Source organism: Podarcis filfolensis (genome assembly GCF_964270895.1).
Source record: "Podarcis filfolensis genome assembly, chromosome: 9".
Classification (NCBI taxonomy): domain Eukaryota; kingdom Metazoa; phylum Chordata; class Lepidosauria; order Squamata; family Lacertidae; genus Podarcis; species Podarcis filfolensis.
In genome coordinates, this window is record NC_139610.1 from 65,150,734 (window position 1) to 65,173,716 (window position 22,983).

General features: G+C 47.4%; 1 protein-coding gene across 2 annotated transcripts in view; it reads left to right on the top strand.

Moving 5' to 3' along the window:
* RASGEF1B (RasGEF domain family member 1B) overlaps nucleotides 1–22,983 on the top strand; it is a 253,126-nt gene that overhangs the window by 188,085 nt on the left and 42,058 nt on the right. The window contains exon 1 of one of the 2 annotated variants that reach the window (XM_083571444.1): nucleotides 20,893–21,325. The exons of the other annotated variant lie outside the window; for it this stretch is intronic. The gene's annotated coding sequence lies outside the window, so the exon portion shown is untranslated. Of the gene's footprint in view, nucleotides 1–20,892; nucleotides 21,326–22,983 lie in introns of those variants that run through there. 2 annotated transcript variants of the gene reach the window in all.

The window sequence follows — 22,983 nt, forward strand, 5'->3', positions numbered from 1 at the left end:
TATACTCACTTCTTAGCCAGAAGCATATGTTCTTAGCGGCCAAAAAATAATAATCTCTTTAGCAAAAGTTTCTCTTTGCCAATCAGTTCAGGTGGAGTGAGGGCCAGAGAGGGCGTCCATTTTTTTGCCTTGCACATGGCGCTGTATCACCAAGGTCCACCCCTGCCACACTGACAGGCATTAGCTCTCCAGGCTATCAGGCATTCAAGGAACATACCTCATCCTTTTGTCCCATGTTTTTTGTCACTGAACTGGGGTCCCTTCCTTTAAAGGAAAAGCAAGACTACAGTCCTCATGGTTCTGAATTCTGCTTGTGGAATTCTCTCCCCGGGGAAGCTCACCTGGCGCCTTTGTTACATATATTTAGGCACCAGGAGAAAACATTCCTCTTCTCCAAGGCCTTTGGCTAATTATTTTTCTATTGTAAACCACCCCGTGATCCTCAGATGAAGGTTCGTATAGAAATTTAATAACTAAACGTATCATTGTCGTCATCATAGAATTATAGAGTTGGAAGGGACCCTGAAGATCGTCCCAGGCATGTCCAAAGTCTGCTTCGGGGGCCTAATCCGGCCCGCCGGTCTGATTAATCCGTTCCCTGTGGCAGTTTATTTCCTGGGGTAAATCCTAAAAAAACCTCGACAACTTCAATCCTATCCTAAAAAACACGCGTGGGTTGCGATTCAGCACTTCTGCGCATGCGCAAAACGCGATTTAGTGCTTCTGCACATGTGCAACTGCCGAAACCCGGAAGTAACCCATTCCGGTACTTCCGAGTTTCAGCGGTCCGTAACCTGACTATACTAGTAATATGATCTTACATTGTTAAATCTGTTCTTAAAAATGTTTTTGGAGTTTTGTGGTTGTGTTTTTTTACTTGTAAATCACTTCTGGGCTTTTTTTATTAAGCAGAAAGGGACTGTAGGTCAGTGGAAGAGGTCCCAGATTCAATCTCCAGCTAGGCTTGAGAGACTACTGGCTGAAACCCTGCTGACTATCAGTGTAGACAATAACAAGCAAGATGGAACACTGGTCTGACTCTGTATAAGGGAGCTTTCCTAGGATGTATAAATTGAACATACCATACTATACTATACTGTGACAAACCTAGACAGCATCTTAAAAAGCAGAGACATCACCTTGCCAACAAAGGTCCATATAGTTAAAGCTATGGTTTTCCCAGTAGTGATGTATGGAAGTGAGAGCTGGACCATAAAGAAGGCTGATCGCCAAAGAATTGATGCTTTTGAATTATGGTGCTGGAGGAGACTCCTGAGAGTCCCATGGACTGCAGGAAGATCAAACCTATCCATTCTGAAGGAAATCAGCCCTGAGTGCTCAGTGGAAGGACAGATCCTGAAGCTGAGGCTCCAATACTTTGGCCACCTCATGGGAGGAGAAGACTCCCTGGAAAAGACCCTGATGTTGGGAAAGATGGAGGGCACAAGGAGAAGGGGAAGACAGAGGACAAGATGGTTGGACAGTGTTATCGAAGCTACCAGCATGAGTTTGACCAAACTGCGGGAGGCAGTGGAAGACAGGAGTGCCTGTTGTGCTCTGGTCCATGGGGTCATGAAGAGTTGGACACGACTAAACGACTAAACAACAACAATACTATACTGTACTATACAACACTGAATTGTTTAAAAGTTTATTTGATTGCCCTTGAATCTTCCCGCCACTCTTGCAATCCTCTCCTCCCACACCAGGGTGGCACCCCACATCCCGCCATTCTTGCAATCCTCTCCTCCCACACCAGGGTGGCACATAAATGCCACTAGTTTACACTGACTCTCATCAGCTCCCCGGGGGTTTTTCAGCCAGTAGTCCTTCCGAGTTCTGCCTGGAGATACTGGGGATTGAACCCAGGGCAGATGCTCTTCCACTGAGCTACAGCCCTTCCCTGCATTGTTCCCAAAAGGCATCTTGACGGGGGGGGGGGAAGGGTGGAGGAGTTGGCCTCCTCTGTGCCAAACCACACAAGAGCAGAGACCATGTTCCGAGCCAGCCTCCAAGATGCAAATTGAGGTGCCTCACACCGTCTAGATTTGTAATGCAATCAATCAAGGCATAAAAACAGCAAATTGAATTGCTGCCGTAGTGATCTTAGTCACTGCGGCATTATTCACAATGAGTAATAATATGAGCACAGCAGTTAGTAGCTCTCCAGAAAAGGTGAACGTGCCTCTTCCGGATTACGCGGCAACACCAAACTGCAAAGACTGGGAATATCACCCACACCTACCAAGTCATACACTTGACAAATGCAGGGTTTGTAAGTGGGACCCCACCCCCTACACATGTGCTTTTCCATATTACCGTATTTTTCGCTCTATAAGACGCCCCAGACCACAAGACGCACCTAGTTTTTGGAAGAGGAAAACAAGAAAAAAAATATTCTGAATCTCAGAAGCCAGAACAGCAAGAAGGATCGCTGCGCAGTGAAAGCAGCAGTCCCTCTTCCTGTTCTGGCTTCTGGGATAGCTGTGCAGCCTGCATTCACTCCATAAGACACACACACATTTCACCTTACTTTTTAGGAGGGAAAAAGTGAGTCTTATAGAGCAAAAAATACGGTATATGACCTGAGATGGCCTATTCTTTTTGGACATACTTTTGCATTGCAGGGGTGTTGTGCTAAGAACTTACCCAGATTCACTACATTTGAGGAGTTCATTGGGTGGTTCCATTATATGCAAAAAAAAAAAAAAAAAAAAACCCCAACAAAAAACAGGGCTTAGTTGGTGACAGTGAGTGAGTAGGAGGTCATCAGGGCCAGGCTGATTTGGACCTTATGGTCCCATAAGGACATAGCAAGTGGCCTCATGCCACATTAGACCATTGGTTGTTAGGGGCAGGCTGCATGAGGAAGAGTGGTGGGAGCCCGGGAGCCCAGGGAAGGCTCCAAAGATGATACCTTAGGCAGCGGTTCTCAAGCTGTGGGTCCCCAGATGTTGTTGGACTACAACTCCCATCTTCCCTAGCTAGCAAGGCCAGAGCTCAGGGATGATGGGAGCTGTAGTCCAACAACATCTGGGGACCCACAGGTTGACAACCACTGCCTTAGAACCTGGAGCCTTATGGTGGGACACTGAGGAGCAGTCAGCAGAAGGGAGACCTGAGTGATCCAAGGTGGTCAGAAGAAGGAAAGCCCTCCAGGACAGGATTAGAATCATGCACACAGACAGTCCCAGTCCTGCCTCTGGGCCTGTCTGGTGTGATCCTCAGCAACATGAAGGACCTTCCTCAGGCAGGGAGTTAGAGGGCAGGAGCCCACCCCCTCAATGCAGCCTTTCTCTGCTTGGGAGGGATCTAGAGTGCGAGGCTAGAGGGGAAGGACATGTCTAGGGCTTAGTTTCAGCAATGCCTTTGATGAGTTAAGACCAGGGGTAGGCAACCTAAGGCCTGGGGGCCAGATGCAGCCCATTTGCCTTCTCAATCCGGCCCGTGGACGGTCCAGAAACCAGCGTGTTTTTACAAGAGTAGAATGTGTCCTTTTATTTAAAATGCATCTCTGTGTTATTTGTGGGGCATAGGAATTCATTCATATATATTTTTTCAAAATATAGTCTGGCCGCCCACAAGGTCTGAGGGACAGTGGACCAGCCCCCTGCTGAAAAAGTTTGCTGACCCCTGGTTAAAATGAACCAGGGTCATTGTTGTGTTGTTGTTGTTTTCTGCTAATAAAAAATAATAATTGCCTTCTGTGTGTGTGCCTGTCCTGTGGATGACCTGGCTCCTTGACAGCTCCTTGACATTGATACATCCAGCTCCTTATTGTCTATTGAAGGGGATGGCAAAGACTGTCAATCTCCTTCCTCCCAGGTCCTCCCATCCCCACCAACCACCATCAATTATTCTAGACATCCAACTCTTTTTCAAACTTGACCATGACAGCATGTGGTTCTCTAGGCACATTGGCCAGTTGCAGCACCAGTGAGCAAAACTGAAGCAAGCTCCTTTCTGCCCTACCCGCTGCTGGTTGTTGTTTTACATTCTTAAGGGAACCTGAAGCTAGTAAAATAAATGCCAATCAATTGCACGGCTTCCTGCCTGCACCGAGCTTCTGTGCTATAAAACTGGCAAGGAGCTGGCACTGGGAAAGTAGGAATAAATGTTCCCCTAACCTTCAGAAACTGGTGGAGGTGGGTGGTTTGTTGTTGTTGTTGCTTTAAAAAAAAACACAGTGTCAAACCTTCCATGCACATAATTATGAAATTGCTTTGGCTGCATGGATCACATCGCAGTGGGGGGCAACATCCACTAAGCTGCTTTCACAGTAGCAGTCAGCTATATTGGAGGTCGGGTGGGAAGCCATACTTTCCCAGGCTTTTATTTATTCATATATAAATAGTTTGGAGATGTGTGTATATGTGTATGCATATGTATGTATCCTTACATCTCTGCAAGCATAAGCAGGGAAGGGAAGGGAGCTGGAAAGAGAGGCTGTTTTCCTACCCCACAAGCCAATAAGCAATTGGCTAAACCTGATCATTTGATCCATCAAACACCTGGGTGGGAGGCTATCTTGGAATGTGGTGTGCATTACCTTAGAGCATGGGTAGGCAACCTAAGGCTCGGGGGCCGTATCCGGCCAATCGCCTTCTAAATCCGGCCAGCAGACGGTCTGGGAATCAGCATGTTTTTACATGAGTAGAATGTGTGCTTTTATTTAAAATGCATCTCAGGGTTATTTGTGAGGCATAGGAATTCATTCATTTCCTCCCCCAAAATATATAGTCCGGCCCCTCACAAGGTCTGAGGGACAGTGGACCTGCCCCCTGCTGAAAAATTTGCTGACCCCTGCCTTAGAGCTCCATGGCAGAAGAAGAGATGCAAAACTTTTTTTAAAAAAACACACAAAAGTTTAACTTTCCTCAGTGTAATTCTGATCAGCACGATATGTACCCCTAGAAACATAGAAGTGTAGAGTTGAAAGGGACCCCGAGAGTCATCTAGTCCAAGCCTCTGGAATGCAGGAATATGCAGCTGTCCCATACGCTGATCAAATAATAATAATATAAGAATTATTTATTATTTATACCCCGCCCATCTGGATGGGTTTCCCCAGCCACTCTGGGTGGCTTCCAACAAAATATTAAAATACAATAGTCCTTCAGATATTAAAAGCTTCCCTAAACAGGATTGCCTTCAGATGTCTCCTAAAAGTCTGGTAGTTGTTTTTTGGGAGGGTGTTCCACAGGGCGGGTGCCACTACCGAGAAGGCCCTCTGCCTGATGTTATCAGAACCATACTAAATTCCTGAATTCCTGTGTTGCAGGACCCTTGAGGTCCCTTCAAACTCTACAAGTTCTATAATTCTATGCCCTAACCAACTGAGCTTTTGCAGAACCTACCCTGCTCTAATCCTTATTAAGTCAGCAAAATAAGTAATTTGGAGGGTGTAGGTATTTACAAGAGCCTTCTCGCTTAAATTCAAAGGCAGCACGAGCACATATGAGATGGTCTTCCATACATAGTTCCTGTGAGGCTTATAAAGGCTGTCATGCAATGTGACTCTGCCTGTCCACCCAAAATCAGCTGCCCTCCAGATGTTCTTGGGCTCCAGCTCCCCTCAGTGCCAGCCAGCTTAGCCAATGGTCAGGGAGGAGGGGAGCTGTATTAAATAATTATTACAAGTTCCACCACTTTAAATATTAATAATAGCAAACCATTTAAGAAATACTGTCTTGAGTCTGAATCTCTGGAGACCCATGCAGAGGAAAGTAAAAGAAGCTGGCAGCAGCTTTCACACAAAGAAGAAATTCTGTCACCTAGGAGGATACTTAATGCACCAGCTGAAGAGACCCAAGTGTCGATTCAAACTGGAAAGGCCTCATTTGCATTTTTATTGTAAGCTGCTTTGTGAATCTTTTCTAAGGTTGCAATGTTAATATGCTCCAGTCGCTAGGGTGTCAGCACCACTGAATCTGGTGCAGCTTACTTCTGAGGAAGTATTAGGATTCACAGTAAATCCCCCAATCCACAAGCTGCGTCTGCTGAAGTCTGAGGGGCTAGAGCTAGCACTAGACTTCAAGGGAGGGCCACAGCACCGTCTACTCCCACCCCAAAACACAAAGACAGAGGCTCTGACGTGTAAATAAGAAAGAGATACTTATTCAGACAAATGAAGGTAGAGGCTCAGGAGCAGACACAAGGTCATAGTTCAGGAGTTGAGGAGCAGGGCAAGGAGTTCAGAACTGGATGGAAGAAATGGAGTTGACCCAACAAGCGTCAGTACTGTTAGAATTCCTGCTCTGTGATTGCAGTCATGGGACTGTTGTCTTTCACACGACAGTATTCTGCGGATCCCTAAGTGTGCCGGTGTCGGGTGGCATAGTTCGCTGTGATATTCGGGCTGAAGAAAGCTTCTGAAACTCCCAAATGATCGACCAGGAGGGAGGCAACATGCCAGTTGGGAATGTGACTCTGCCAGGGTCCTACTCGAGTGTAGGACAAGCTACTGACAAGTGCCTTGCCTACCAAGCTCTTAAAGTTGAAGCATGGAATGCTTCCTCACAAGACTTGCCTTGTGGTGATGATGCGCTCTATCAGGGTGGGTAGGTCTGCCTCCATCTGCGAAGATCATGCCTGGTTCTAGAAAAGAAGACTACACCCTCCTGTTCAGGCTGCTGCCTGCTGCACCCACCCTGCTCAGTTGAGCAAAGCCCTCTCCAGTCTTAAGTGAAGCTCTCCACTCTGTAGGAAGATTGGGTTGGTGGTGGGAGACACCATCCCTGCTCCCACTTGCTGAACAGCTGAAATCAGAGAGGAAATGGTAGGTGACTCCCACCCTCTCCAGCCCAGGCACTTGCCCTTCATGCACCCATTTCTTCCTCCTTCCAACCCAATCCCAACACCAGAAGCACCCTTGCCTCTGGAACATCCTGCGACTGTGTCCTCTTCTCCTTCTACCTTTTTTTGTTACAAAAAATATTTGATGCTGCAAAAGCAACAGCGCTGGTGGCTTCTCTATCACCTCTGCACTTGAATAAAGGATCAAGGATGGGACCTTCTTCAAAGCCAGGCATTCGGGGTGAGGTGACCGGGAGAATGCTAGCAATGCACGTAGTTTGCTGTGACAGCAAAACACGTATTTTTAAACATAGGGCTTGTTGTTTTTAAGCGCAGGCCTCTTCTGAGAAGGACAGTCCCTTTGGCCCTTTCGCAGAACCCAGAGAGGGAGCAGACAGGAAGGAGGAAGCACACCTCCCCACAAGGCAGGTTAGAATGTTGAGTGGCTCTTTGAAACCCTGAGGCTCTCAGCCAGTGCCCAACCTAGATGACCACTGGTCCAGGGGTTGTAATCATGCCATGCCTGATCCCCACAGTTTACAAGCTCCAGGACTTTTAGTTTGTATTGTTTCCCTTGCCCATTCATGTGGCTGAGTGTAGGAGCAGTGTAGACCATGAGGTTTGCCTGACCAGCTTCAATGTGTTGTGGTGGGGCTAAGTGTGTGTGTGTTTGGTGGGTTAGCTTACCCTCACTACTCTTGAGGAGAGGAGCCTGTATAAGATTTTCCAATATGGGGTAGGGTGCAGAGCAGGGGGGTGGGAATGAGCACATTCTAAAATCATTTCCACCTTTCTTTTTCCTCCCAAATGTAACATTGCCATTTGCAATTTCCCAGCAATGGCAAACCACTATTCAAAATGCAGATTGGCAAGCCATGATGTCCAACTTTGGAGAGGAGGGATTGAGGGCTGGAGACGTGGGAAAGACCTCAGGCTCACGTTGCCTCCTTCTGCATTGAAAGCCATTTTAAAAAATCAGTTTTTTAAAAAAGCAACCGAGACGCAGCAAGCGCAAGATTTCTGTCGGACTTGAGGATCCCCTGGTTTGTGCACTGCTGCTCTCTCAGCATCCTTCTCGCTTGATTGCAGCACAGATGCACAGAGCTTAAATTGCAATAACAGTGGATGAGTGAAAACTGCCCGTAATGGCCTGTGAATTTCCCTCTAGGCTTTGAAACACCTCTTAATTACCTGCCGGCAGCAGCGTGCAAGAACAGTGCCAAGGCAGTGTTTGCCTTATTCAAATATGCCCACCAATGCACTGATTTTTAATTTATTTAAGGAATTGCTTCCAGAATACAAGCAGGGCCGTCTTTACCCCGGGGTGCAAGGGGTGTGGGGTACCCGGGTGCCGAATTCTGGGCGACGGAAAATGTATACCTATTGTATACCAGTCCCTCTCAATCGGCAGCAGTGAAAAGCAATGGAGCAAAAGTCCCTGCCCCCCCCCATTGCTCTGTTACTCTGCAGTGTCAAATATTCCCGACGAGTCAGGAAACAAAAGCAGTTTTTTCCGCTGCGTCATTGTTACAGGTGAGCAATCGCCCCCCAAAAAGGCTCAACAACTTTGGCTTCCCCCCTCCCTAAAAGAGCTCAATAAAAGTTAATTTGGGGGCAGCTAGCTCCCGTTGCTCGGTCCCTTCTCCTGCCAACCTAGCAGTTTGAAAGCACGTCAAAGTGCAAGTAGATAAATAGGTACCGCTCCGGTGGGAAGGTAAATTGGCATTTCCGTGCACTGCTCTGGTTCGCCAGAAGCGGCTTAGTCATGCTGGCCACATGACCCGGAAGCTGTACGCCGGCTCCCTCAACCCATAAAGCGAGATGAGCACCGCAACCCCAGAGTCGGCCACGACTGGACCTAATGGTCAGGTGTCCCTTTACCCTTTACCTTTAAACTAAATTTGGGGCACTGGGTGGATCTTTGCACCCCGGCGGCGCATATCCTAAAGACGGCCCTGAATACAAATGCTGGTCTGGATGGTTGGGCCATACAGGTCTGTGGACAAGATAACCTCACAAGACACAGTGTGGGAAGAAGGAGCCTAATTTCAACAACCAGGAGAAGGATAGTAGAAGTGGGAGCCGTCCTAAAGAAAACCTGAACCCTAATGTGGCAATTGCCTGCTGACCAGTCCTTTCCTATAATGCAACAGGGGCACCTCTGGACTATCAGTATTTTGTAGACAGGATTCTGATTTTGGGCTTCTCTCTTCTACAGACAACTCCCAGCTCACTAAACCCTGATACCTCTTCAGCTTCCAACACTTCCTCTCCCAAGTCTTCTCCCTCTGACTACTCATTGTCCCACCAGCACTTCCCAGGCTCTGAGCATTCTTCCTTTGGTGGTTCCTCAGTTGGTGCCCCGTCTGCATCCAGCCAGTTCCTGACACCCGTCCCAGGCACTGGCGGAAGAAGGGGGTGCGGTGGGTGCGGTCCGCCCCAGGTGTCATCCCTGAGGGGGGTGACATTGCCGCCCCACCCCCCTGGGACGCTTGCCGCAGATGGCACCCCCTGGGATGCTTGCCATGGGCAGCCCCCCCAGGATGCTTGCTGCTTGCGGCGGGCGGCACCCCCTCTGGACGCTCGCCGCTCACCACAGGCAGCTAGCCCCCCCCCCCGGTACCTCCGCCTCTGGTCCCAGATACTTCTGCTATAAAAGGGCTCAGTTGCAGCTTGTTCCCTGCTGGAGCAACTTCACAGCTCCGAAACATGCTCATCGTGCCTTGCCCTTCCTGAACCTTCCCCTTGTCCTACACTCTGGTTGACCCTTACAGATCCTGCAGAGCATGATGCCAAGTGAGAAGGCCCCACTGTAAGTCTCCTGGGGGTGCTCAGCAAAGTCTGGTGACGTGTAAGATGATGTCTTTATTTGTGAATTACTGCATTTTAATGCATTTTCCTCCAAACCGGCCTTGATTCCAATGGAGAAAAAGAACAGGCCAGTTGCATTTTCAGCCGGTAATGTGCACACAGCCTCTGTTCATCATTATCCCAACCAGCCCCACCCCACCCCTGCCCCCCAAATGCAGGAACCGGCAACCCAGGGACAATTTGGGCCACCAGCAGAGCGACAGAAAATGACTTGGGCTGACATTGGGAGAAGCCAATGATTAATTTCCATTCTGCTTTCTTATGAGGTTGTGACCCATGTCAGCCAGGCACAAGCTTCTGGGAAGGGGGGGTGGAATTTGGCTGGATTTCAGGGACCGCCCCCCTTTAGAAGTCCATTAGGCTGACCTGGAAGTGGAAACATTTGCAACTGGATTTCAAAAGGCCAAATGAAGCTGGTGAATTCTGTTTGACATTAATTCCAGGAAATTGAATATTCCTCCCAGATGTTTAATAAACACATTCAGGCCTTCCCAAAGCCCTCTGGATGCACTTCATACGCTTCTAGCCTCAAAGAGCGCGTAAGTGTTCAAAGGCTAGATGAACCATAACTTCCAAGTACAGATACGCTACGTATGGGCTGACGATGAGGAAAGCTGTGGGAAAGGTAGCTTACTGCTGTGTGGGATCCCTAATGGGGCAGAAATCAGGCATGTTTCATTGGGGGTGAGGGTGGGGAAAGGGGGCAATTGAAACATATAAAAGAAGCAGGCAATGCCAGTTCACATTTCTTAGTACAGAAAGCATTGATCTGATGTGTAGAGATCTTTTCCTATTCTGCTTAGTTCAAGAGGGTTCTAGAAGGTTTCCTTCTATGTGTAAGATGCTGGCAGAAGGTTTCTGATGTTTGGGTTATACCTTCTGGGAAGCTGAGTACAGCTGGTTTAAACTGCTTCTGTTATCCTTTCTGTCAAGGTCATGCTGACTATAATAGTAAGGTCAGGAGGAGCCTGGGTTTCACTCACTTTCTCATGTTAAGGTTTAGTCTTATTATAAGTTCTTGTAAGTTAGTTTATGATAAGTCTGCTGCAACTGGATTTCTTGTGGACAGTGCCAGTCCTGAATGTATTGGATTTGTGACCATTATGCTCATTTGCCTTCAGTAGTGAGTAAAGCTCTGCTGGAAGAAATTGTCTCTGGTCTATTTTGGGGGGAACTCTGCAATGTGTTTTAAGTCTTCCTCAGCCTTGCACGACAGGCAAGGGGATAGATCAGGGACATTTTGTGTAAGCACGAGTTCCATAAGATAAGGAACACCTTGATGGTAAAGTAAGGCGCATCCCTAGGCCACCATCTCAAAGGAACTGGGAAAGTCTGAAGCACAAGTGGAATTAAAACTTCTGGGTTCTATCCCAAGCAACTCCAGGGAAGGCTAGGAATGACCTCCACTTGAAAACCTGGAGAGTCAGTTCCCATTGGTGTAGACCACGGGTGTTAGCAACCTCCACATTTTGCACCCCAGGCTGCCCCTCCTCTCCCCATGTTATGCCTCCAACTGGTCCTTCTCTACTCTTCTAAGCAGAGCCTTGTCTGTTAGGGCGAATTGGCACCCCACCAACCTCAGCCTGCTCACATAGGAAACTGCAAGTACACATGGCGTTAGTCACAATCTGCAGGTATCCTCCAGCTTCTTGAGAAATTATTGAGAAATAGCCACCCAAATAGCTCAGCTGGTTAGAACATGGTGCTGATAACGCCAAGGTTGCAGATTCGATCCCTGTCTGGGGCAGCTGCACATTCCTGCATTGGGGGTGTGTGTGGATTAGATCAGGGGTCAGCAAGGTTTACCGCCCATGGGCCGGATCACTCCCACGGAGATTGTCCTTGGGCCTGACTGGCGCAGCGTGACACTGGAAATCACATCTGCCCCTGTCTGCGGAGCCAGAAATTGCTTCTGCGCATGCCCAGACACCGAAAACTGCACCTGCGCAGAAGCGATTTTCGGCGTCTGGACACACGCAGATGCAATTTCTGGTTTCTGTGCGTGCGCAGACGCGATTTCTGGTGCCGCTCAGTGAGTCCCTGTGCTGCGCTGCACCAGTTTAGTGCAGCGCAGGGGGGACTCACTGAGCAGGTGGCTCAGCTCGGGGGCGGCTCGTGGGCCGGTAAAACCAGGGGTCAGCAACCTTTTTCAGCCATGGCCCAGTCCACCACCCCTCAGACCATGTGGTGGGCTGGACTATATTTTGAAAATAAATAATGAACGAATTCCTATCCCCCACAAATAACCCAGAGCTGCATTTTAAATAAAAGGAGACATTCTCCTCATGTAAAAACACCAGGCAGGCCCCACAAATAATCCAGAGCTGCATTTTAAATAAAAAGACACATTCTACTCATGTAAAAACATGCTGATTCCCAGACTGTCCACGGGTAGGATTGAGAAGGTGATTGGGCCGCAACCGGCCCCTGGGCCTTAGTTTGCCTACCCCTGGGTAAAACGGTCTTCGGGGGCCACATTGGCCCATGGGCCGCACGTTGCCGACCCCTGGATTAGATGAGTCTCTTGCAACTCTACAATTCTGTGATTTTTGATTGATGCGTTTCCTGGGGCTGATGGGAATTGCAGGGTACTTATTTGGGGAAGGCTGTTCTAGCCACTCAAGAGCCAAACTCTCTCACTCCCACAAATATGTCACCCTGGGAGCTGCCCTTTCCATTGTTTAGGCCTTCCAAAGCAAAAAACCGCATGGCGAAAACACGTGAGCCACTTGTTCTTGGCGGAAGTGGGCGGCTCCCCCCTTTCCTCCTCCCTCTTTCCCAGTCCACTGACCATTATTATTCCAGCTCTTAAACCTGTGCCAGACTGTTAATGTCTTAATGCTTATTCAAGTGTCAGGGAGTGCTGGCAGATGTCAGAGTAAATGGGAGGCTGTCAGTGAGGAAATTACTTACCATTCATAAACTGATGGCTGCAGTCTGTCAGGTAGCATTTGAGCTTGGTCGACAGGCTGAAATGGGGGGGGGGGGAGGAAGTTTGATGCTGGTTGGGGTGCAGGGAGAGAGAAGGAATTTCAGGGTTTACAACAGAGGGCGGTGGTGGAAGGAATTGCCTCCAGCCATGTCCACAATAAAACAAAAGCTACAGACCCTCCAAGGGTCCCTAATTTCCAGGGACGTCCCTGATTTAGAGACGCCATCCCAGTTTCTGACTTGATCCTAGAATGTCCCACTTTTCCTTAGGAATGTCCCTATTTTTATTGGAGAAATGTTGGAGGGGGAACCAAGGATCCTCTGTAACCTCAAAGCTTCTAAGTTTTGTTCTGCTGCCCTTTAAAAAAAGAAACAAAGAAAGTGGCAGGCATATGGTGTTGAAATGATTATCTAGGGCCATCTGCAGAATCCACAGAAGCAGAGAGAGAACTGCAGTGCAAATTCTCTACCTGGCTGGAATCAAGTTTCTATTTGTATTAAGAATTTCTTTTTAATAGGTGAGCTTCCTAACACACTGTTAGCCTGAAGCTTTGAAGCCAGCTTTACACATCACATGTTAGTGGGTGCAAAGGTAAAGGTAAAGGGATCCCTGACCATTAGATCCAGTCGTGGCCAACTCTGGGGTTGCGGCGCTCATCTCGCTTTGTTGGCCGAGGGAGCCGACGTACAGCTTCTGGGTCATGTGGCCAGCATGACTAAGCCGCTTCTGGCGAACCGGAGCAGCACACGGAAACACTGTTTACCTTCCTGCTGGAGCAGTACCTATTTATCTACTTGCACTTTGACATGCTTTCAAACTGCTAGGTTGGCAGGAGCAGGGACTGAGCAACGGGAGCTCACCCCGTTGCGGGGATTCGAACCGCCAACCTTGTGATCGGCAAGCTCTAGGCTCTATGGTTTAACCCACAGCGCCACCCGCGTCCCTGTTAGTGGGTGTACATTCTTATTATTATTATTATTACTTTCAGTGAGGCATTTCAAAGTGATTCACAGTACAAAAACACAGAGGAGCAATTGCGCATATCGAAAAAATTAAAACAATTGCAGGTGGATAGATATGCATATATAAACAATTATTGTAGATGTACAACAATTACATATGTGAAATCAATTTCTGTTCTAATACAGATACCAACTAGGATAACAAGTCCTTCTTAGGGGTCATCCATATTGTCTGGGGGCAACAACTGAAGGGGACAGAAGGGGCTTCGGCCCCCTCAATATTTGTTGGCAGGGGGCCGAGCCCCCCAATGTTGAGGGGGCCGGGAGGCACAGAGGGTGATTTTTCACCCTCTGGATTCCCCACCCCCCACCGCCAGCAGAGTGCAATGGAGATCTCTGCAGGGGGTGCCTGGTTCGTGTCCCCCCCAATTACGCATAACGTCAGGGAGCAAGTTGACACCCCTGATACTGTGACCCTTCATTTCAGATTTTCTCACACCCTCTCCTTTTTGGACTATCTCTAGTATGAGAAAATCCAGATTAAGGGAGGGGAAAGCGTGGGAAGGTAGTGATTTGGAGGACAACGTTATATGGTCAAGGAAAAAGTAATGGCAATACAGGAAGCCTACTATCCATATTAAGTGACAGTCAGGAAGAGGCAGGTTCACAGTGAGAGAGGTTGGCAAGGAATGTATATGTACAGAACTGAGCCTTATTAAAAGGCGTTCCACCTGTAGCCAAAACCCTACAATTGCACCAGCCAAGTGAATCTGGGATTTACCACACCGGATGCAAAGACTAGATAGAGCTGCCTATCACTGTTACCAGCATCTATTGCTAATTTATTTGTGCGGGACAAGGAAGCAACTGGTTGACAAGGAAGCAACAACAGGTTTGTGTTGTGCTGCCTGGCTGAATCGTTTTAGTTCTTCTGTCTTTGCTGGATTGACCAACCCCATAAAGTGTCCCCCCCCCTTTTACATGTGATTTTGATCAAGCTATATTTGGAACCTCCACTTTTCTTAACAGGCACTGAAGTTGCCTTCCTGGAGGTGTGTGACGTAGAGATATTACTCCATCTCTTTCTCTCACTGTCCATTCTTAAGGCAACAGTTAGTACTACAGCTGGTAGTGGCTTCTAGATAATTTGCCAGCTATTTTCAGCCCAGCCAGGAAGCCCCAGTTACAGCTGAAATGTGACAAATGCAACTGGAACCAAACTCCTTCCCTTTTTGGACAGCAAAACTCACAAGCTGCAGAGCTGGAATCTGGCCCTTTTGTCAGCTGGAGGAGGGGAGGAGACAGGGTCAATAAGTTCTTCTCCCTTATTGTGTTTTTGCTTAATAAAATGAAAAGAAATTTCATCACACTTCTTGAAAAGAGGCTTATGACATGGTGATTCCTTAATGTATTGGTTTTGGGTTCTTTCCAAGGGTGTCAGTTTCTGGGACTTCCCGTAAATTAATCTTTTTTGGTTTTATTTGTCTCTTCCTTTCTGCTGAATCTGGTTTTAAAAATTCCCTAGGAATTCTGCTTTGCAAAAGCTCTCCACTCTCTCCCATTCATGCCAAGGCAAAAATCCTTGTAGAGAAACTGTCTAATCAGATTCATTTTTCCAGAGATTTGGTCAAACTGGATACCTTGAGCTTCCACTGGGAAGGGGGCAGTATCTCCAGATTCCTATGATTATTTTTATTTTTTTAAGAGTTTAGAGCTTTTGCAAAACCTGAGATATGAGACAAAATCCACAGACCATGTACACACTATACAGTCAAAACTCAGTTGTCGAACAGCTCTATTTTCGAACATTTTGGCTCCTGAACGCTGAAAACCCGGAAGTAAATGCTCCTGTTTTCGAATGATCCTCAGAACTCGAACGTCCGACGCAGCTTCCGCTTGAGTGCAAGAAGTTCTTGCAACCAATTGGAAGCCGCGCCTCAGTTGTCGAACATTTCAGAAGCCAAACGGTCTTCTGGAATGGATTACATTTGACAAAAGAGGTTTGACTGTACCTTTAAAGCACACTTGAAGCACAATTCCCCCCTCAAAGAATTCTGGGCACTGTAGTCTGTTAAGGGTTGCTGGGGATTGTAACTCTCTGAGGAGGAAACTACAATGCCCAGAACTCTTTGAGAGAAAGATTGCACTGCGATTGTGCTTTAAAAATCTAGCATATACACAGGCAAAGTTATTCTAATTTTGGTGTGTCGGAAATTAGTCTGCTCTCCACTTTCAGTATTTTAACTGTGTCCTCTACCCCCAGGGGGAATTCTTGCTGAAAATCCATGATTAAATGGTATCCCTCTAACATTATCTTCATTTTCTGTTCTGTTTTCCATTTTCAGGAGAGGGGACTGGCACTTTGGTGGTCAAAATAGAAAGCACCCATTCCTAAGAGAGAGGAAGCCACAGGGTTTGGGGAAGCCCAAGGTTTGCAGAAATAGAAAAAGTGAAAACCATTTTAAGAAAGGAGGGGAACCCTGAAGGAGGGGGGAACTCCAAAAACAGCCCAGTGGGGACTGTCTACTGAGGGGACTAAGGAACCAAAACTAGGTGGGAGGAGGAATGCAATGTTGTACCCTGAAGAGGGGCATTTCTTGACTATAAATATCTAGACCACATTGCTCAGTACTTTATTTTGATTCTGGATTTTTATTGGTGATATTGACAACATATATATTTGTTTTATTTGTATCTTTGCATTGCGATTTTGTTTTATCTTACATTGTAAACCACTTAGATATTTTTCAACAATGTATACTGAGTGGCCTATAGATGATTGATTTGTTGATTGATTGATTGATTAAATAAATAGCACCCCCACCCACCCACCAATCACTTTGAAAATACAGAAAGGGCTAAATATTGTTATGTTCCTATACCTCATCATCTGACCTATATGGCAGCCTTTGTTTCCTTCCATCGGACTACATGCTTTCGTCCAAGAATTGGGTGCAATCTCTTTAAGTGTCTTCTTCTTCTTCTTCTTCTTCTTCTTCTTCTTCTTCTTCTTCTTCTTCTTCTTCTTCTTCTATTTATTCTGTCCCAGAGAAGGCAGGGGAGAAGAGCAAGGGAATAGGGCCAGTGGGGCAATGGGGCAGGAGAAGTCACAGCCCCTTAACCCTGAAAGGGCAGTGTGCTGTCTCCATTGCTTGGTCTGACAACTCTTGATGGGCCACGGACCACAATTTGGGAACCCCTATCCTGGATTTGGGGGATGCGGGTGGCGCTGTGGGTTAAACCACAGAGGATTTGCTGATCAGATTTGCTGATCAGAAGGTCGGCGGTTTGAATCCCCGCAACAGGGTGAGCTCCTGTTGCTCGGTCCCTGCTCCTGACAACCTAGCAGTTCGAAAGCACGTCAAAGTGCAATTAGATAAATAGGTACCGCTTTAGCGGGAAGGTAAACAACGTTCCTGTGCATTGCTCTGGTTCACCAGAAGTGGCTTAGTCATGCTGGCCACATGACCTGGAAGCTGTACGTGAGATGAGCGCCGCAACCCCAGAGTCAGCCACGACTGGACCTAATGGTCAGGGGTCCCTTTACCTTTACCTTTATCCTGGATTTGAGCCCCACATTGGGCAAAACTCTACATTTCTAGAACGTACATTGCCTTGACGCATTTTAAATATGAGGCACCTGAGGAATGTAGATTAGTCATAATAGAGAACAGAAATAAATAATGGGAAACATGGGTGTTCTGCTTCTGTTTTCTCAGTAGCTCATATATCTTGACTCTGTTTACCTCTCTTACCCTTCGACCACCTCATTTTTGGTGAGGATCAGAGCCCAGCGGAAGTGACATGACTCGCTTTTCCTCCTCAGGCAGTGACGTAGCAGCTTCTTTCCCCTCCGTTCCACCTCCACCACAGTTAGCCTTGTCCTTGTACATTTTTGGCTGTGGAAAACACTAGCTCCACCGAGCTCACTCAAATGATCTCACCTGCAAGAGCCTCCGGACACATGAGCAAGCGCTCAAGGAAAACTACCTCTGAATCACCATTCGGAGATAAACCTGACAGTAGCAGGAGGACTCAGGGGCCGCCTCCTGCTGCCACTCTGACTGAAAAATACTTGGGAACTCTGCAATGTGACGCTTCCCGCAAGCCCTGAGCCTGAGGCAAATGTCTGCATTGCCCAATGGGTGATCCAATAAAGGCTTTCCCTGATCAGATCCTTTTCAGTATGTCGGGCAGGGGCAAATTTTCCTACCAATTTCCTCACAGTCCTTTTTTGCATCTTATTTCCTTGCGCTGAGCAGCAGCAGAATTGCCACTCTGCCTTATACCTCTGCAGTGGCGTAGCGTGGGTTGTCAGCACCCGGGGCAAGGCAAGTAATTTGCGCCCCCTAACCCGTGGATTTGCGCCCCCTAACCCGTGGATTTGCGCCCCCTAACCCATGGATTTGCCCTAACCCAAGATGTTGCGCCCGGTGCGGCCCGCCCCCCCTGCACCCCCCACGCTACGCCACTGTACCTCTGTTAGGGCAGTGGTTCTCAAACTTTTTTCCTCTGGGCCACCCTATCAGAAGAAAAAACACCAAATTCCGTGCCACACCCAATTTTGTATTGATCAAAATACAAAACGTGATAGTTGCATATTCCTGCATTTGCAAGGGGTTGGACTAGATGATCCTCAACTCTACAATTCCATGAAAAGCTCCGCTCATATATTATACAGAGAATGAAAGTTTAATGTTTCCCTCCTCTCCGCCCCTTCCACATTTACCCTAAATTTCTCTCCCCCCTCTCTCCCACCCTCTCTTTCCCCCTCAATCCCATATGGACTACAGCAAAAAAATTGTCTCTAAGGGACGGCAATCAAATTGTATGAAGGATGCTACGATTTAAAAACAGAGGCACAGAATGTACTTTTGTTACTTATGGAAAATATTTCATTAAAAACCCCGAAAATAATTTTTACCATAATTGGACATCCTATATAAACGACAGTGGACACTCAGGTTGCGAACGTGATCTGTATGGGATGCATGTTCGCAACCCACAGCATTCGCAACCCGTGTCTGTGCACGCGCGGGTTGCGATTCGGTGCTTCTGCGCATGTGCAAAGCGCGCTTTAGCGATTCTGCGCATGTGCGACCGCCAAAACCTGGAAGTAACCTGTTCCAGTACTTCTGGGTTTTGGCGGTCCACAACCCGAAAAAACGCAACCTGAAGCGTCTGTAACCTGAGATATGATTGTACTGTAAACAAATAAAAGCAGTTGATTTCCTATTATTTCACTGCAATCGAATACTGTAAGATATTCCACAGAGCCCCAACCCCTCCTGTATAGGTAACACTTTATCTCCAATCTCCTCCTTACTTTCGTGATATTTGTCAGCCAGGGGAGAAATGAAGCCTACTTTGTACATTAACTTCATAGCAGCCAGGAGGAAACCTAATCTAGTCAAGCTTCTCCTGCTGGCTGCCTTCTAAAACTGCAGGCATCTCTTATTACTAGGATTGATTTATCTTGTACTTCACTGCTATTTTTTTCTCTTCATTGCAACAAGCTGGTGGTTATTATTGTCTCACCGGAGTGGTACGTGCTCTGGTTATCTTCCAATGCGCTCTACGTGGGGCTACCTTTGAAGGTGACCCGGAAACTACAACTAATCCAGAATGCGGCTGCCAGACTGGTGACTTGGAGCAGCCTCCGGGATCATATAACACCAGCCTTAAAGGATCTACACTGACTCCCAGTACATTTCCAAGCACAATTCAAGGTGTTGGTGCTGACCTTGAAAGCCCTAAACGGCCTAAGCCCAGTATACCTGAAGGAGCATCTCCACCTTTATCGTTCTGCCCAGACATTGAGGTCCAGCTCCAAGGGCCTTCTGGCAGTTCCCACATTGTGAGAGGTGAGGTTACAGGGAACCAGGCAGAGGGCCTTCTCGGTAGTGGCACCTGCCCTCTGGAACGCCCTCCCATCAGATGTCAAAGAGATAAACAGCTAGGTGATTTTTAAAAGGCATCTGAAGGCAGCTTTTAGTGTTTGATGCTGTATTGCGTTTTTACTGTTTTCTTTGCTGGGAGCCGCCCAGAGTGGTTGGAGCAACCCAGTTAGATAACAACAAATTAATAAATAATATCAATTAAGTATAAATAACAACAACAATTATTATTCCCATTTTAAAGATTCATGTTTGCCAGGATTTCATTGAATTTTGGGAAATGTGTGAGGGGGAAACTGCCTAGGATTCTCTAGGGGAGGCCATGTACTTTAAATCTGGGTTGCCCTCCCCACTCACCCTGACTTCTGTGGCCTTGAGCAAGTCACTAGCCCTCCTTTCAGCCTCAATTTGGGCATCTTTAAAATGGGAACAATCATCAGAAGTTGAACCTGCAACATAGCATTGCACTGCAGCGTGAGAATTGATTCAGTTAGGGGATGGTCCAGGGCATTTTGACACCGGAGGTGAACCCCTAAATGGTGCCCTCACCAGGGAAGCAGGGGTGAACGTGAGGGAAGATCTGCTACAGGAACAAGGAGGGAAGAAAGGTCAACATTGGGATCTGCTGTCCTGGTGAATCCGGCCCCCTGAGGCGGTTGCTTCCCCTGGCCTCATGGGTGGCCGGCGCTGTGCAGGATACTCCATTGAGTTCTCTCTCCCACTGTCCACGTCACTATCCAGCGTTCCACCAAACTCAGTAGAATTTTTAACTTTTGAGGAACCGTGCCTAGGGCAGTGTTGCAAAAAAACCAAACAAACCAGGAAGATGCTTGAGTCATCCATAGGTCTGAGATTTATGCTGATTGCACAAGCAAAACAATTAACCCCTACAGCGAAACAATAAGATTAACTTTTTTAAAAAAGCATTATTAAAATATGATCCGCTCTGTCTGAAGTGGTATAGAGTCTCCACCTCATTCTGCTGCCTCTATAGGCATAGGCAAATGTAAGGCACACCCCATCCCCAAAGAAATTAAGAGAGATGAGAGATCCGACCACAGTCTTGTGAACCTTGCCAAAAAAAAAAACCCCAAACCATTTCCTTGATCAAAAATCCGTCAGTGCGTTTTGCTGTTGGTGGTTCGAGCCCACCTGGGGACGGCTGTGTGCAGAATTCCTGCATTGCAGGGGGTTGGACTAGATGACCCTTGGTATCCCTTCCAACTCTCCAATTCTATAGAAATCCTTCTCGCTCTTGCTTTTTTTTTGGTGGGGGGGGGCGGTGAAACACAGACGAAAACAACAAAACTCCCTTTTACTCTGATCTCTGCTTCTCAGCGTTGCTCTCTCCTTCCTCCCCCGCCTCCCCCCTCCCCGTAGGTAGAGAGATTCCGAGCTAGGATTGGTGGAGGAATTCTGGGGGGGCGGAGCCAAAGGACCCGGGAGAAGGGGGCGTGTGCGCTACTAGTACACGGGCGGCCGGCAGAGCGATCAGTTTTGCAGCTGCAGAAAGGCGCGCCGGGTGTTATTTTTTTATCTGCGCTGCTAGATTGATAGATTTAGGTTCTTATTTATTTTAATTCCATAATTTAGACAGGGGGCGGGTGGGTTTGCTAGGAGGTCGCGCAGAGCTGCACCGGTGCGCGGGGCTGCTTGGACCTCGGCGAAGGATCTCGCGCAGAGGTTTGATCTTGTGGAAAGCTGCGCTCGGGAGAGTCGAGGTGAAGTTTTCCTCTCTGAGCCTCCGAGTTCATCTCTGCAGTGGAAACCCGCGCTTTGGCGCCCAGAAGAGACACGGGAAGATTTGCACAGAGGCGACAGAATTTGGAGAAAACTTGTAGCCTATATCCGGAGATCCTTTGAGCCAGGTAAAAAGACGCGCGTGCGTGGGAACGAGCGTTTCCGTGTCTGTGAATGCCTTCGGGTTGATGTAGCGTCGTCTGAGCGCAGCAGCGATGTGGACCGTGTTGTACGCTTGACTCGTGAAGTTCCACCGATTTCTGCCGGGTTTCCTTTTCCCAGGGTGTGGTTTTTTTAGCATTGTGGCCACCCATGAAATTTACCTCCCTTGCTTCCAACAGCTTGTTGTCTTTATATTTCGCGGACTTGTGCGGAGGACCAGATCCTGCGTGCTAATAAACGCTTCCTCGGGAGTAGACCCACCATGGGTTATTAGTATTTTAGTGACGGGCTATATTGAGAGGAACGTGGGAGGGTCCCTTCTTTGGAAATCAGTGTAACTTAACAGCGATGTGCTTTGCGCTGCTGAGCCAAGGAGACTGGAAAAAGAAGGTGGGAAATCGGGAGCGTGGTTTTCAACCTGTATGGCCACGTTCCTAGGTCACATAAACCAGTTTATTCGCTCTTGAAACTAGTTTGACGCAGGGGTAGCCTTGGATAACTTAGGGGTGCGCGCACATTATAATTTTAAGCGCAGTACTCTTGCTTAAGTGACACATGGATCGCTAAGTTGCATTGTTTACGTTTCTTTTTTTTGTAAAAAACATTTAAGGGGGTCATCAGTATTTTCTTTTGTCACTTGAATTCAGGATTCCCCTTTTGTTAATTTCCATGCTGCGTAAAAAGAGGAGGAATGCATTTCTTCCCATATATAGGCTGACTTCCTTGGGCTCTTTTTTTTTGTAAACAAGAGAGGAATTCCAAAATACTCTCCTGGGTAATGTAGAGGATGCATGGAGACGACTTGCTGTGAGGGGTCAGGGTATACCTTTCTAGAGGGCAGCTCCTTTGAAAAGAACTGAATAACTTGACAGATGGATTGATGGGATTTTATAGGGCAGATCCATTCCATGCACATTTAATGCACAGGACTCCCTTGTGGAGAAACCTGGGAACTGTAGTTTCCCCCTGCCAGAGCTACAATTCCCAGCATCCTTAACAGACTGCAGTGCCCCGGATTCTTTTAGGAGAAGTCGCAGGCTTCAAATGTGTTTTAAAGTGTTGTTCAGTAATTGGAGTTGATGTCAAAAGGTGAGCGCATGGGTGATTTCAGCTAGGTCCTCTATTCAAAGGGCTTTGTAAACAGTAAACTGATACTGAGCTACACTGAAATGCATCCACTGTGTACTTTAAGCTGTTTGCTTGTCAGTCAGTGAAAAATGAGACTGGTGTAGACTTGTTTGCAACCCAGTGATGTAACGGTGCATGGGTGCTCTTTTGTGAGACACCCCCCCCACACACAGGTATGCCCCTTTAAAGGCGGTACAGTAAACGTGATTTTTCTTAATCAATACAGGCATTCTGGCTTTAATACTGTTTCACGCCTCTCCAATCTCTGAGCTGTGTGAAAGTCTGGGGGTCTAGGCACTTTCCTAGGGTTCGCGTTAAGGCACAACAGAGACTGTGTTGTCTTTATGATATATGGTCCATTTACCTACCCTGAACCTACGATGGAGGGGCTTGCACTCCCAAAGGTTCTTGCTTCTCCCAAGCTGTAGCCAGGGATCTGAAAAGAACTGAAACTGAAATCCTAAAAAACTCCACATTCTTTTGGTCTCTGCCCACT